The 11,087-nt window shown below is 43.9% G+C and overlaps 1 pseudogene; it reads left to right on the forward strand.

The window, feature by feature from the left end:
- Positions 1 to 8,739: 8,739 nt before the first annotated feature.
- Positions 8,740 to 9,165, forward strand: LOC147966689 (putative ripening-related protein 6 pseudogene; annotated as a pseudogene).
- The last annotated feature ends 1,922 nt before the right edge of the window (positions 9,166 to 11,087 follow it).

The raw sequence follows: 11,087 nt of genomic DNA on the forward strand, positions 1-11,087 counted from the left end.
GTAAATTGCCCTTCTTCATTGGTCTTTGAAAATTACTTATTAGAATTTTCCTAATAGATGCATCAACAATAAAGTTGTGACCAAATCTGAAAATAGGTAAATTACTTGCTAGACATACCTCTTCAAATATGTTGGGAGAGCATGATGATGGTGTGACTTGAAGAATATCTTGCTCCGCCTTCGGATAGCTCCCCAACGCCTTGTCATCATCTTTCTCTTGGTTTCGTGCATCGTTAGTTTGAAGATCTTCGTCCACCAAACTTTCTTCGGCTACTTGTTCTTGTTCTTGAAGCTCATCAATTTCTATGGCACGAAACTCATAGGGCAGGAAGTAGGTTCCATTAACTTCAGCAAAATCAAGTATGGTTGTCATGCTATACTTCCCATGCCCTTTCTCAACAATGTTTTCCTCTTTGGATTTGATGGATTCGGGGTATATACTACTTGATTCGGCTTTTTCAACCGAAGCACTTTTAGTTTCCGAATCATCACTCTTTTCACCGGTTATATCAATTGGCAACACTTCTTTTCTTTGAGCTAATTCCCTATCAATTCTCTCTTGGCGAAGTACTTGCACCCTATCGCGCAAAGCTTTAACTACCCTCTCAATCTCGGCTCGCTCTAGATTAGTTTGCCCCCCAATGCTTTTAGAATATTTCTGCAATGAAGTGTTAGTGTTGCCGAAATTTTGCAATTGTGTAGGGGGTGTAAAATATGCTGCGGTACTAGGTGGAGGTGTATGCACCGCTGTATAACCATATGCTCTTTCGCCAATTCTATCAATGCATGTAGTTTCATCTTCTTGCAAAACTCTAGCCTTTATTGCAGCATAATCAGGAAACAACCCCTTTTCATATTGTTCAAGGCAAAGAGCACTAATTTTCTTGTTTTGTGCCAAGCTCTTTTTTAACGCAGCCACAAGCGCTTCTGGAAGGGATTGCTCCATAATACTTTCAGATTCTTTCGGCAATGATTCGTGAGTGTTGCCAAAATTCTTGAATTGCGTAGAGTATGCATTATATGCTACAGTATTTGATGACGCCACATGTGTTCCTGTAAAATTTTCACTTATTCGGCTATGACCATGGAGATGTGGGGCCGAATTATGAACATCTACAGTTGCATACGGTGCTGAAAAATTACTAAAATGAGGTGTACCATATGATGGTTGAGAGTAACTGGCCGAATAGCTAGTAGTAGCATGGCCAATTCTCCCATCCGTCGGCAAGGTTGGATTCACATACTGCAAATTAGTTGCCGATGAATAAAAAGGTGAAACACTTTCTTCTATGCTATTGAAAATTTTAACATGAGGTGTATCAAATTGATTAACCGAACCCATCATGTTGTTCATCGGCATATGGATTTGTGGGGTTGCCGATGCATGAGAGTTAGGATACATATGTTGTATGTTACTAGTATCATAAGAAGCTGAAACATGTAAATTACTTTGAATCGGCATATGCACGTAATTAGATGCATTATTGAAAAAACTAGGGCTGGCCGATAGAGTATAATCATTGAACGATCTAGTAACATCAAATGAATTATTTGCATCTACAGTAGGGAATTGGGTATTCATATTATCTTTGTAGATTGCAAACCCTAGATGACGATCTCTTTGTAGCAATAATGGGCCGGAGACCGTTCAAAGCTTCGTCCCCAGTGGAGTCGCCAAAAAGTGTGTTCGCACACGAACACATCACCGTGTACCCTCGATGCCGGGGGTGATGCACCGCAGCTCACGTCGAAGGAGACCCGCCGGAAGCGCGGTACGCAAGACAATCCGGCGGGCGCTTTTGTACACCCGAAACCCCACACGTCCGGGAGGGACCACGTCAAGGCGCGCGGCGGCTATGGGCTGCCCTAGGTCGGCCTGACCGCCCCTAGGGCCTCGAGATTCGCCGCCCTGCAACAAGAAGAACGAACGAAGAACGAGAAGAAGAAGAACAAAGGGAGAAGGTAAACGTAAAGATAAAAGATGATAGATTGATATGTCGATTGTGTGTTGTTCAATCGACATTCACCCCTTACATATATATGAGGCGGATGGACTTCCCATACAAAAAAAGGACTCAAATCATTTCCAAATCATCAAAAGTTACCCTAACTCGGACTACGAGGGCCGGAACTTCCGGTCGGGCCCGGAACTTCCGGGCTGAAATTATATCAAGTAGCCCTCTTGCACTGAATTTGCAGGCCGCATACTACTTCGGATGACGATGGTCCCAAAAGAAAAATTGTAGATCTTGGAATGGAGAAAAACTCTTCAGTTGATCACGTTTTCATCAGAGGTCATTTTAATGTCGAAATCGGCCCCGCAAATCTGCAAATAATGTTAAAATTCCAGTTTTCGGGGCGCACCGCGTGCAAACTTTCGGTGTAGCCCGGAACCTCCCCGGAAGTTTTGCCCGGAACTTCCGGGGCAAACTTATGCAGCACATTGTTTTGGCTCTAACTTTTGCATACGAACTCCGATTTAGACGTTTTTTGTATCGAAATCGATCGTCTCGACGAGACGAAGACAATTCGTGTAGAAACATTACTCATATGAGTCCATATTGGGGACATAATCAGCCGAATAGTATTCTGAATGCAAAATCTCAGTACTTCAAACACAACTTCGGCCTTAGAGATTAGATCGGGTGGCTACGGCCCAAATATCAAAGTTTCTCCTTTTGACGATACGGAACTTTCTCACTTTGAGCACTTTTCCATTTGAAGCCTTTTTAATTATCTTTTTGACCATGCCAAAATCTGGTGTCAACATGTATGTCGCGTACATACAACAGGAAGCTAGTTGATTTGCTCTAACAATTGGCACCAGAGCCTTGCTAGATCCTCGGTCATGAGAGAGCAATGGGCGACGACGATAGCAAGACCAAGCAGCTTGCGTTGGGAGGCAGTTCGGCGGTGAAGAAAGAAACCTTACCCCGACGACCTTCTCGTGGCTGGAGGGAGAGGACTATGCTATTTGGGCGATCAAGATGGAGTGCGCCATGGAGGCTCACGAAATCTGGGATCCGATCGATCCTGGAGGCAATGCATACAAGAAGGGAGGTGAAGAATATAAGAAGGATCGGCAGGCCATGTCTGCGATCTACTCTGTCATCCTCAATAATGTAGCACGTCATGTATCCAAGAAGAATACGACAGCAGAAGCCTGGAAGGTGGTCAAGGAACTTCACCAAGGGCACAACCGTGTTCATGAGGCTCGTCTACAATCTCTGTTGAGGGATTATGAAAGTCTGAAGATGGATGAAAGTGAATCCGCGGATAAATTTGCCACGAGGGTGGTTGAGATCACCAGCTCCATCAAGGACATTGGAGAGACTTTGACGGATACCGCGATTGTACCTTCTTTGGCGGCTTCCTCCGTGCTGCGGCACCACGATACATGCAGATTGTCACCTCAATCAAATAGTGCGTGGTCCTGAAGACCTTGTCGGTCGCAAAACTCGTCTGGAGATTCAAAGCCCGTGATGAGAGGATCAGGTTGAACTTCAGCGGTCCGAAGGAAAGTGAGAATTTGTACCTAATCAAGACTCAATGGATGCAACTGTTAAACGACAAGAAAAACAAGGGGATAGGAGCAAGCGGCAGTGGCAAGAAGGAATATCAGCGTAACCTGAAGAAATCAGAAGAAGAGTTTGAGGCCCCTGCCAAACCGAAGTTTGATCGGAAGAAAATTAAGTGCCATAACTGTGGGATTTTTGGACACTTTAAATCTGAATGTCGCAAGCCGCCAAAGAAAGAAAAAGCTTTCTACCAAAGGGAGGTGACGATCAGCCTGAGATGCTGATGTAGAGTTGTGCGAGCTCATGAAAGATGAGCAGATTGAAGAATGCCCAAAGCACATGCTCGTGCCTAAAGAGGTTCAGGAAGAGAAAATACAGAGAAAGCTCACTGAATATGTGACACTTGTAGAGGATAAAGTGCATATGCAGCAGAAGGAAAAGGTCGAAGCTGGTGGGAATGTCTGGTACTTGGACTCCGGAGCGAGTAATCACATGACCGGCGATATTGATCAATTTTCTGAGTTGAATACTTCAATTGGAGGCACTGTAAAATTTGGAGATGCCTCGACGGTGCAGATTTGTGGTCGCGGAACCATGTTATTTGAGACATGAAAGGGAGAACACAAGGTGCTGACGGATGTGTATTTCATCCCGAGACTGAAGAGTAGCATTATAAGTCTCAGCCAACTCGAAGAGCGCGGTTGCAAGATCGTCATTGAGGATGGAATGATGCTGGTGTTTGACCGTCAGCGTACACTGCTTGCACGGGTGAAGCGCTCACGGAATCGCCTCTACATACTGAACCTTGATCATGCCGAACCAGTTTGTTTGGTCGCTGGTATGCATGAGGATGCCTGGAGATGGCATGCATGCTACTGTCATCTGAATTTCCGAGCGTTGCATACACTAGGGCAGAAGTAGATGGTGCACGGTCTACCAAGAATTGAGCATGTCGAGCAGCTTTGTGATGGTTGTCTTGTTGGGAAACAGAAGCATAACCCGTTCCTCTACGAGGCAAATTTTAGAGCAAGGAAGGTTATGGACTTGATGCATGGTGATTTGTGTAGACCAATCACACCTGCTACCCCAGCTTGTAATCGATACTTTTTGCTAATTGTTGATGACTATAGCAGGTTCATGTGGATCGTGTTGTTGAAGACAAAGATCGGGCTTTTGAAGCATTTAAAAACGTTAAGGTTGCAGCCGAAGTAGAAGCTGAAACAAAGTTGAAATCTCTCAGAACGGATAGAGGTGGTGAATTCAGATCCAAGAGGTTTAATGCCTATTGTGAAGAACATGGCATTAGAAGGTACTTGACGGCTTCCTACACATGGCAACAAAATGGCGTGGTAGAGAGAAGAAACCAGACGGTTGTAGCTATGGCACGGAGCATGTTAAAGAGTAAAAATATGCCCGGAAGATTTGGGGTGGGGGGAGGCTGTTACCACAACAGTCTATTTTCTCAATCGAACGCCCACCAAAAGTGTGATCCGAAAGACTCCATACGAAGCATGGTGCGGGAGGAGACCTATTGTGGAACACTTGCGCACATTCGGGTGTGTATCTCATGTAAAAAGAGTAGGAGGTCACATTGGAAAGCTAGAAGACCGCAGCACACCGATGGTGTTGCTTGGATATGAGCCTGGATCAAAAGCATACATAGTCTATGACCCTCGTACATGGATGCTGAGAACTCAAGATGTTGTCTTTGAAGAAGCAAAAGCATGGAATTGGGATTCTGCAACTGAACCAGCTCCGCATTCTTCAGGTGATATATTTAAGGTGTTTTATGATCACCATGATGCAGGTTATGGCGAGCACAATCATGACAATGGGAATGAAGGGGAAGCACCCAGCATGCCCTTTGTACAAGGCGGTGTTCCGGAAACCCCTTCATCACCCATTCAGAGCAGCAGCAAAAGCCCCAGCGTAGCTGCCATGGCTGGAGATGCAACACCCCCAGCAGCAAATTCTTCTGCCACGGCAACTGAAAATGCTGCCATGGCAGGGAATCCGCCTGAGGCTGCAGACCTGACAAAACAAGGTGATGCTGCAGCGGTAAGTGAACCTTGTCGAGGACCGCCAACTCCAGTTCGTCTGCGCTTGATTGACGACATTTATGAAGCCACGAGCCACCAACAACCAGGGGAAGAGGACGCAACAAAGGACAAGTTGCTAGTAGAAGAAGTTCGTCTGCAAGCATAAGAGAAGAAATTGCAGAGCTTTGTTTTCTAGGTGTAGAGGAACCTGTATCATTTGAAGGAGCAAACAAGGAAAAAACTTGAAGGAAAGCAATGGAAGAGATGGACTCGATCATTGATAACAAGACTTGGTCATTAACCAATCTTCCTGATGGACACCAAGCTATAGGTCTGAGGTGAGTATTTAAAGAAAAGAAAATTTCAAAGGGACTGGTGATCAAGCACAAGGCTCAGCTTGTCGCTAAAGGATTTGTACAGCAGCAAGGAGTGGACTTTGATGAGGTTTTTGCCCTAGTTGCGAGGATGGAGTCTGTCCGGCTGCTAATTGCAATTGCAGCTCAGAAAGTGTGGAAGCTACATCATATGGATGTCAAGTCGGCATTTTTTAATGGTGTGTTAGCGGGGGAAGTTTATGTAAAACAACCTTCAGGTTTCATCAAGGTGGGGAGTGAAGAAAAGGTGTTAAGACTCCACAAAGCTCTGTATGGTTTACATCAAGCTCCAAGAGCGTGGAACATTAAATTAAATGATACGCTCATATCTCTCGATTCGAGAGGAGTCCATTTGAGCATGCTATGTACAAAAGGGGGAAGAAAAATCTCACCTAATTGTTGCAGTATACGTGGATGACCTACTGATAACAAGAGAGGATGAGCAAGAATTGACAACGTTCAAACAACAGATGAAGGACTTATTTAAGATGTCTGACATGAGTTTATTGAGCTACTATCTAGGCATAGAAGTGCATCAAAAACCAGGGAGTATAACGCTATGTCAGGAGGCATACGCGAGAAAGATCCTAGAGATCAGCGGCCTGGCAGATTGCAATTCTACTCAAACTCCTATGGAAGTTCGTCTCAAGCTGAGCAAGAGAAGTGAAGCTCCTAAAATTGACTCAATAAATTATCGTAGTATTGTGGGAAGTTTACGGTACCTCATACATACAAGGCCAGATTTGGCACATCCAGTGGGCATCGTGAGTCGCTTTATGGAGGCCCCGAAATCTGAACATCTAGCTGCAGTAAAACACATATTGCACCATGTGAAAGGAACACTCAACTTTGGGTGTAGCTATGTCAAGAAGAAAGGTGCAAAAGATGAGCAGCTCCATGGTTACGGTGATAGTGACATGGCGGGAGACATGGATGATCGGAAGAGCACAACCGGCGTTGCATTTTTTCCTTGGGCCAAACTTGGTTAGTTGGCTCTCACATAAGCAGAAGGTTGTAGCTCTTTCTTCTTGTGAGGCTGAATATATAGCAGTAGCGACAGCGGCGTGTGAGGGAGTTTGGCTTGGACGACTAATTGGTGATCTCCTAGACCAAGAACCAGAGAAGGTGCTATTGAAGATCGACAACAAATCTGCAATTTCCTTGTGCAAGAAACCTGTTCATCATGATAAAAGCAAGCATATAAATATAAGGTATCATTACATAAGGGACTGTGAGGAGGAAGGAAAGGTGGAAGTCGATCATGTATGCACTGAAGATCAGCTAGCAGACATCTTGACTAAATCTCTTGGAAAACAGAAATTTTTGGAGATGAGGAAGAGAATTGGAGTAGCAGCATGTGAAATGATAACACAACATGCTTAGGGGGGTAAATGTTAGGAGTAAGCACATTGTGTTAGGATTCTGGTTGTAACCGAACTGTTGAAGTATAAAACAGTTTCGAAAGTATCATGTGCGTCTAGGAATTGATCAGATAAGGAGATAAGAGAGTTTAAACTTCTTATCAGGGTCACGTCATGTTGGACAAGTATGTGTGCCGTGTTGGACGTGAATTCGTTGTAAACCCCTATATAAAGCAAAGAATAGGAAGGAGGGCGATTGAGCCATCGTTGAATATCTTCTTCTGTAGTTTTTCCTCTCGTGAGTTCTTATGCAGGTCGCGTACATACAGCAGGAAGCTGATTGATTTGCTCTTAACATATATTAATATTAAGTATGTTAAGCCTATGCAACAACATGATATCAAGAGCTTATCAAGGCATTGAAAATATACACATCCAAATGAAAGTATCTCAGCTCACTCATCCTCTTGTAGGCAGTATATATACTTGAACATGCCATCTGCTTGCCAGCGTATGTTTTTTGTCTCCATTTTTCTCCGTGCAATATATTAGTCACCGAAACACTGTATTATTATTTTTTTTCAAACATTTAATATTCAAAGTACTATTAATGCTTCATCAAAAATAGAAAATAAAAGTTGTGCCAAATGTGAACTAGTAAAGAATGCCATTTTAGAGAACAACTTCCTGTATGGTCGCTAATGCCATGATTGTGGACTAGAACCGAGTATGGAAAATCCACATCTAGTTAAGGATGTCATATTAACATCGCTTACACTGGCATGTGCACTAGTGCTACGAAAACAAAGGGCATCCTTTACTAGTGCTCCCAAAAACAAATCGCTTACACTGGCATGTGTGTGGTTGGACCAAGCAGTCAAGGAAGTGGCTTGTTTGTGGTTTGAATAAGCAGTCAAGGAAGTTTTTACTTACCACAGATGATGGTGTTCAGGAGATCAGCCCTCGTCCATAGGCCTTCTTTTTATCCTTTGTTACCCATATTCTGCCTTCTTTTCTTGACTATGTTGCTCCTTAGATGTTTAGAGACCGGATGTAAACTCGTTATGCTTGTACCGTCTTCATATGATGCCGTGAGACAATAAAAACAATATTTATAGGATTTTTTTTAAATGCAACCTACAACCATGTCCCTTTTTAGTGCTGACCGTGATGGTCATTGAGAGAGCGGGCATCATTAGAAGCATGTCTTCTGTCTTGTCTGTGGGAAGGTCCCACCTTGGAGGGTGAAACAATGAATTTGATGTCCTCCTCGCATGGAGTGAAAATCAGTGCCCCGTTCCCTATGCCACGTGTGACCTGCTGCCTTAGCTCGGCAGTTTTGTCTCCAGGCTGCAGCACGACCCCTATATGAACTCCCCGAATGAGCACACAGGGCAGCAAGCTAAGCTAGCTTAGAAACGCAAGCAGGAACTCCTCGATAATTACCATGGCGAACACCGCCAAGGTCGTGGCAATCTTTGGCGTTCTTGTGTTCCTGCAGGTCGTATCATGTGCCGTCGCCCGGCACTCTGATCCAGGGACTTCTCTAGCCAGCGTGCAGGCAGGAACGATGACGGTGGACGGGTACGAAGAAGGAGAGGAGGGCGGCGGGCCGGCAGCGTGCGACGGCATATACCACAGTGACGGGGATTTCCTGTCAACGCTGCCTACAGAGCTGTACGCGGGCGGGAGCCTGTGTCACAGGTTTATAGGCATCACCAGCACGCAAACCGGGCGTAGCGCGATGGCCATGGTCGTGGACGTGTGCGATGACTGCGGCGACGATGAGTTGGGAACGTCAGCCGCCGTGTGGAATGCCCTGGGGCTTGACACCAATGCTGGCGTTGCGCCCATCAGGTGGTATGTGGAATGAAACATTGTACGTATCAGTCGGTGCAAGTCTATCAGATTGATCGAGTGAAAATAGATCTAAAATAGTAATAAAGTACTTGCATACGGTCATGGTGTGTGAACAATACATATGTAGTATATGAATAATGTATTTGTAAGTGTGAATCAGTGTAGGTCTATAGGGTGAAACTCAATGTAAAGTGAGATCTCAGCTCGCTAGTCTCCTGCACTGACCAATGCATACCGGGCTTCAACATCCTCTTTCATGTTTTCGTATTTTGTCCGTGGAAATATTCTCCGAGCTACGTCGTGGGATGCACATCAAGCCATCAAGAGGTACAGTGGCCGGTGATTATCCTCGTGTTAAAAAAAATGCGCTATGTGTCCAGCAAATATACTTTTCTAAAAGTGGCAGTCAGTGTAAGTTTGTAAGAGTGCAAATCACCACTCCTTTCCGATTTGTTAGGCTATTCAAAACTAAGAAAATGACCGATGTAAATCGGTGCAAGTATATTGTATAATAGTGAAAACCAATGTGACATAGTAATGTTAAAGTACGTGCATACGTTCATGGTGTGTGACAAATACATAACTGTGCACCATAGCTTCCCCTTCTTGCTTTCCTCCTTCAGAAGATTCTCCGAGCAGCCCTAAGCATGCACGGCTCCATCAAGATAAACAATTAATGCACATCATCGCCATCCTTCATTCGAATGCATCCTCACAACACTCCCTCATCCATCAATATCCCCTAGCTCTAATGTGTCCAGTTTCCTGGGAACACCTTCGTTATTAGCTTTGACGAGGGAAGCCTTTAGCCCTGCCCATATTTTGATTCTTTAACTAGTGGTTGGGGCATCACCCGATGGCGCCGCTTGGGAGGAAGTTGTGCACATATTTTCAATTAAAAAATACATGTAGTCATCACCTTCATCTAGAAAAATATTTAAAAAAATCCCCACCTCCATCTAGAAAAAGAAATAAAAAGGAAAAAAATCATGGATGCGGCCTACCAGCGAGCGCCACTCTGTGTAGCCGTCCATTTTAAAAAGGGGGTCATCACCTCCATATAAAAAAACATTTAAACAAATTCCTCGCCTCCACCTAAAAATAATATCCTAACAGCTTTTTTACCGCGGCCAACCAGCTTACGCCACGTGGCATAGCTGATTGGCTGCCCTTCGTGCGTAGCTTAATGGGTTTAATTCCTTCTGTCGACGAGCATGTGGCTCGCCCTCAATCCAAATTCACACAATTGATAGATGTTAAATACACGTGATGATGAAACTGGAACTATTCAAAGCCAGTTTTGTGTTAGGAACAAGCTGGTAAAGATGATGGTGGTGTCTCGAAGTCTATATTTGAGAATTCTCATGATGGAAAAAAATGCAGCAATTCATGCTCAGGAAATCACATTACAGAAGTTCGCCGGGGAATCAGAATTTAAGGTATTACCGTTGATATTTGCAACTGAGAAAATCAGCAAGGATTCATAACTTTTTTCAAAACAAAATGGGTATATGATGTACTATATATATAACCTCCCACTTAAATAAATATTTTAAAAGTATTTAAGTATTTCTTTTAGTATCTTTTCATGAACAACATAAAAATAATTTTATTATCACATGTTGATTATTACAGCTAGAAGGAGCCAAAAGTTGACGAAGCTATATACTCAGATAGGGTGGGAAAACATGGAAGGAGTAATGAGTGGGAAAAAACATGGTGTGATATATTTGGAAGAGAAATTAGCGGGAAAACATGGCAGTAGATTTTGACAAAAGAAATCAGCGTGGAAAAATGGTGGGATAAAAGAGGAGGGCATATTTAGGGCTTCAAATCAACGAAGGAAAAGGTCGGGAGAAATGGACAGGCAAAAAGGACACCTTCGGCATGGTGGTGTCATGGGGTTGTAGTGGAAACATCTTCTTGTGTGAGTGG

Source organism: Triticum urartu, chromosome 6A (genome assembly GCF_056163025.1).
Source record: "Triticum urartu cultivar PI428250 chromosome 6A, HENAU_Tu73, whole genome shotgun sequence".
Classification (NCBI taxonomy): domain Eukaryota; kingdom Viridiplantae; phylum Streptophyta; class Magnoliopsida; order Poales; family Poaceae; genus Triticum; species Triticum urartu.